Source organism: Cupressus sempervirens, chromosome 10 (assembly GCF_028749045.1).
Source record: "Cupressus sempervirens isolate cs-2001-9-10 chromosome 10, ASM2874904v1, whole genome shotgun sequence".
In the NCBI taxonomy this organism is placed as follows: Eukaryota; Viridiplantae; Streptophyta; class Pinopsida; order Cupressales; family Cupressaceae; genus Cupressus; species Cupressus sempervirens.
In genome coordinates this window covers 421,487,520-421,493,519 of record NC_143127.1, presented here as the reverse complement: position 1 = coordinate 421,493,519, position 6,000 = coordinate 421,487,520, and the positions used below count along the sequence as shown (strand labels likewise).

At 26.9% G+C, this 6,000-nt stretch overlaps 1 protein-coding gene across 1 annotated transcript in view; it reads left to right on the top strand.

Annotated features, from left to right (window-relative positions):
• Positions 1 to 368: 368 nt before the first annotated feature.
• Positions 369 to 6,000, top strand: part of LOC149534502 (uncharacterized) — a 52,918-nt gene continuing 47,286 nt past the window's right edge. The window contains exon 1 of the mRNA XM_089805688.1: positions 369 to 759. The gene's annotated coding sequence lies outside the window, so the exon portion shown is untranslated. The remainder of the gene's footprint in view (positions 760 to 6,000) is intronic.

Below are 6,000 nucleotides of genomic sequence, written 5' to 3'. Positions count from 1 at the left end.
ATGAATTGTTGGTCTCCTATGAACTCGCAAGATGATCTTGTATCTCTAACCTTTTTTTGTAAATATGTATCTTTAAAGTTTTATTTAATAGAAAAGGTCGATTCATCTTTTATTAAAAAAAAAACCCTCATATTAATACATGTAGAATTCCTTTTTTTTGTGAGTTTAACTAATGTAAACCTTACAAAAAAGGGGAATATCTTTCTACGTTTCATCGTTTACTTCTGCCTTAAGTTTTTCATAGTGCTTAATTTCCATTTACCTAATGTGGGAGTTTTCTTTCGTTTTCTATGTCACGGTTTTGAAGTGGGATTTTGGAAGTGTATTATTGTATAATTGCTGAAAAGTGGTCAGTGGTCACGCACATTTCACTTTTCTCACGCGGTAAATAGGAAAATGATTGTCATCGAATAAATAATAGTAGGCAAGTAACACGTGTCTGCGCAAGGAGAGGAAAAAGCGAACTGTGTAGCGGGTTTCGAACCTGCAACCAAGAACTCACAGTGAAGCTTCTTATCACTCCCTTTAATTCCCAATCTAAAGGGGTTCAGAAGTTTCCACCATAGCTCTTTTCCTCGGTTAACACCTCAATTTCACGTATAAGTACTTTAAAGGTATTTGCGTCGTAGGCCGATGAACCAGGGCGAAGGCCTTTCTCTCAGGTAGACGGAAAACTAACAGAAGACGAAGGATCGCTTGCAGCAAAATTGCTTTTAGGACTAATTTTGAGGAATTATAGCAGCAATTGGCTATACAAAGGTACTTTTCTCTGTGACTTGCACCCCGAAAACTTTTGATTATTTCATCCGCTAAAATGTTGTGGCATCCATAGCAAATATAAGGTTGGATTTGTTTGAAATAGCATTTGAAAAGTCATTTGTCGATATTTTTAGGGAGGGATTATACTATTTGCTTTTGTTTCCGAACCTGATATACCTACAACTCAGCCCTGATCAGGTCTTATTTGTTTAAAATAGCATTTGAAAAAAACTGTGGCCTATAGCTTCTTACATATTTTCTTCTTGTTTCTGCTCAAAATTTGATCTGCTATAAACACTCATTATTTGATCCGCTCAAAATTTGTAGCATCCATTTCAAATGTCCAAATTTATTTGTTTGAAATAGCATTTGTAAAGAAATGTGTCCGCATTTTCAGTGATCGTACTTCATTATACGTCATTATCTTTTTGCTTTGGTTTCTGAACCTCACCCATGACCATGAGAATGATCTGAAACTGAAAGCAGCTTTTTCTTCCAACAAGTTTATCATCTATTTTCAAAAAATTCTTACCAAGTTAAAAATAGGATAATGAACTTTATTTTATTTTCCCATCTAATTGAAATTTCTTGTATAACGTATAATTATATAACATTTAGCGCGGATAGTAATCTCGTACGAACTAGATAAATGCTGCTTTATCCCTGGTCGGAAATAATTATTATTTTACTTTTATGTCGAATTTTATTTTATTTTTTTCGAAATGTTATATTGTTTTTAATGACGGCTAAATTGGTCAATCAATTTTTTTTTTGTTTTATACTAACTTAAGAGATCATTTTAAATTTAAATATTCTATAAATTAGAAAATATTAGTATTATTTAGTAATATATGTAAAAATCTAAATAAGTACTATATATAAAAATCTAAGTACTTAAAGATATTTTTAAAATTTATGTTTATAAAAATAAGTTTTTAAAATTTATTATATTTTATTTACAAGATTCTAAATTAATATAAATATACATTCATCAGGCAAGAGCCTACAACACATTGCTAAATTGCGAGCCTCTTATCGGGGAGGTCTTCGGTTTGAATCTACTTGCGATTAACACATAATAATAATAAATCTTACTAATAATAACTTACCTAGGCTTCACTTGTTTACCTATAAAAAATAAAAATAAATACACATTCACCAGAGGAAGAAAAATAAAATAAAATAAACATCTATAATATAATAATATATATTTATCATAGATATATATTATACATATTATAAAATCACATTTATGTGTAATATTAAATATAATACATAATAACTTGTCATATATGGTTCAAAAGTGTAAGTACATCAAATACGAGGTAAATTAAATATTAGGAATTATATCTATATTTTATTAAATTAAATATAAGATTTTTGATTAATGTAAATAATATCTTAATTTTGTTTTAACTTTTGATAAATAATACTTTTATTTTGTTATTTTTTAATGAACTTGCTATGAAGTATATAAATTTAAAAAATGTTTTAATAATATATGTCATTTAGATTTTGAATAAAATATTAATTTAATAAGTATAAAAATTTGTTTTTAAGATAAGTTATTTCAATGATTTAAAATTAATTAATTAATTAAAATTTAAAGGAAATTTTTAAATAATATACATTTTTAATATTTAGGTAGGTGTTTTGTTTTAGTTCTCTCATGAATATAAATATCACAATACTATATTAAATGATGTGATATGCTTTGTCACTCTTAGGGGAGAGGTGCGTCTTGCACTGAGCAAGTGGTGGACTTTGAAGGACCCTCGACAATAAATTATACTTACACTTTTTTTATTTTTATGAACTTTATATGATTAAAATGTAGTCTATTATTTTTTAATAATTATATATTATTTAGATTTTAAATAAATATTAATGTAAGAAATATAAGTTTAAAAGTTTATTTTTAAGATAATTTTTTAAAATAATTTATTAATTAACAAGAACTCTTTGCAAGCTGGAGTCCTTGCCTTTTGGGGTCATAGTGGGGTTGTATGTTCTAGTAATTATTTGAAAATGATTTTGCGCTTAAAATTTTATGTTTCTATAAGAATCAAATGATATTTTACTATTTTTGAATGATGCACTCTTATACAATCTTTAAGTTTAAAACAATATTATGTAATTATAAAAAGTTCTCAAATCTTTCAAATGATGTAGGGATTAGGAATTATTTTAATGAAGATAACATAACTATTAATTTGCCATCAACTTATGGGGCTTAAAATTAATTCTTCCTAGCACATTTAGAATCTTCAATTCAACCCTCAATTAATGATTGTTATGATTAAGATAGATTTTAAACAAATTTTGAGTATAAAAAAGGAGAGGTAAATTTGTTCAATGGTTAAATCATTTACTAAATGGTAAAAAGTATAGAACACATGAAATGTATAAATAAATAGAATTAAAATAATATTAAAAAATAAATAAATAACAAGAATACGTGAACAAACAATTCAAAAATATTCATAAAAGAATAAACAATTTACAATACATAATTTAATAAACAATATAAAAATAAAATACATATGTAAAATTTCTTTTTAATCAAAATCAAACTATAAAAATAAAATTCTTCTTAATATTTTTAATAAATGTCTATTATTTGAAATAATATAATAAAATTCTTTAAGCTTAAAATAATGTATAGAAATAAATAAACCAAACCCATAGTAAAAAATAGATATTAAAAGCATAAGCTATGCAAACTATACAATTAGTTTTATATTTTTATATCATAGACCAATAAAAATCTACGTTTTCGCCCTCGTTTCCATCATTTTTTTTTGTTGGAGAATGGAAGAGCATGAAGGTCTAGCTTTCAACCTTTAGATCAGGCTCGTAACCAAGGTGCAGTGGAGAGGAACTGAACGTGCGTCAGGCAATGTTTGGGCAATAATATCAGCAGCAAATGTTTGGCTGGCTATGGTGGTGTGAGGCCGCCGCCTCATTATATTTGCACGAGCAGACAAATAGTAGCCATTTAATTAGTTTGTTTTTATCTAATTTCCTTTAACATTAATTTGACACATTGCAGAAATTTGTATAAAATATCAAACAAATTCTAACAGGAATATTAATTACATTCCTATCTTTTCAATTTTTCTAAATTTTACTATTCTTTTAAAATAGGATTTATGCCCAGAAAAATGGACTTTGACCAATCAAAAAATGGACTTTTCCTTCTCATAAATGATTTAAAAAATATACAGCTCAAAACTTTGGAAATATGACCTTGCTTGTTTAAAAAAGAAATACTAGAGGGTCAAACAAAAAAATTAGTTCCCTGCCTTATATATAAGGCAGGGACTAACAATTAAATTAGATTAATTTTTTAAAGGAAATTTCTATATAATATGGGTTTTTAATGTATAGTTAGGTGTTTTGTTCTAGCTCTCTCATGAATATATATTAGAGGGTTAGTTCTAAGACAAAGTAAGCATGGTGCCATCAATTTTTTTATTTTGGATTTTTATTTGGACAATAATGATATTGCTTTTAATTATTATGCACACATGATAATCAAAATTTCAAAAACAAAAAAATTAGTTCCCTGCCTTATATATAAGGCAGGAACTAACAATTAAATTAGATTAATTTTTTAAAGGAAATTTCTATATAATATGGGTTTTTAATGTATAGTTAGGTGTTTTGTTCTAGCTCTCTCATGAATATATATTAGAGGGTTAGTTCTAAGACAAAGTAAGCATGGTGCCATCAATTTTTTTATTTAGGATTTTTATTTGGACAATAATGATATTGCTTTTAATTATTATGCACACATGATAATCAAAATTTCAAAAATTTTATACAGTATCATTATTAGAATATTTTCTTAGATTAAATTGATTTTCATAATTTTGTTTGACACAAATTTGCATTCTTATGTTTACTCTTTATATTATAATATTTGTTATGGCGAGGAGTGTGTGTGTGTGTGTTTGGTGTAATTCAATAGTAAAAAAATATGTTTTGTTTTGTTGGTGTTAGGTTGTGTTTCCTTAAGTAGGATTTGATAGTGTTTTTCTATATTTATGGCGATACCTATAATTTTCCTCATTTGTGAGTATTTTCTATACACCTTTAAAATAATATCAAACTTTTACAACTACAAATTTTGTCTTAAGTTAAAGGTTTGAAAACATAAAACATTCTACGAAATACATCAATCAAAACACCCTACAATGTAGTCCTCCTCATTCTAAAATCGATAGTTTATGCATATAATTATTTTTTAAAGTTTGATATAATATTTTGTGTAAAGTATCTCCTTTGAAATTATGCTCAAAGACTAGGTAAATATGACCTAGGTTTTGCATAGAATTCAGCATGGTATCATCTAAAGTTTTGCCAAAGGTTTTCATTTTCTTTTATGAAGTATCGATGTTGAGGATTTTCTTAAGAAATTTTCTTTTCTTCATTGTTGGTTCTTTTAACATTGTTTAGAGATTTTGTTATTTCATACAAGAAAGTCTTTGTACCTGTGTGGATGGAATTTCCTAGATTACCCTTGTCATGCCAAATTTAATTTATCAATTTTTAAAAAAAAAAATTTATATGCATCAATCCAAAAAAAAAAAGTCGTGTTTTGGCTTGACCCCAAAAGAAGATATAATTTGAAGTTGAACTCTTCAAGGATCTAAAGTAGATAGTTGATACAAAATTTGGCCTAGGGAAGCACACCCCTTGAAATTTATTAATGCATGTTATTTTATTCAATCATATGAGCATGAGTGTTGACTATCATTTGGCCTCTACTTGTCATAAGCTTACAGTATAAGTTGATGATTGTAGTCATAAATCTAAGAGTATACTAATGATGGAGCCCCACCAAAGCCCTCTATTGCCATTAGTGACCAACCTCTAAAAGATTAAGGTGAGGTTTCCTAAACTTAAGAAATGAGGAAATGTATTATCTTCTCCATAGGGAATTATTTCATAGGTTGAATATGCTAAAAAATTTCTCAAGTACTCATAAATATCCATTTTTTCGTCTTAAGAAGGAAACATTTCTCAATACACCTTCACATGCTCAATATTTAGCACTGTTCGTTCATCCCACTCAAGAAATTATAGCTTCCTTAGCCTTACAAAAAAATAGTATTTTATCTTTAGAGGATTTTGAAATTGAAGATATATCTTGAGGAACATGCTCATGAATCTTAAGTATTAAAATAGTTTAAGTATGATAAAACTCCTAGATATTGGAAAAAGATTATTAGGTTT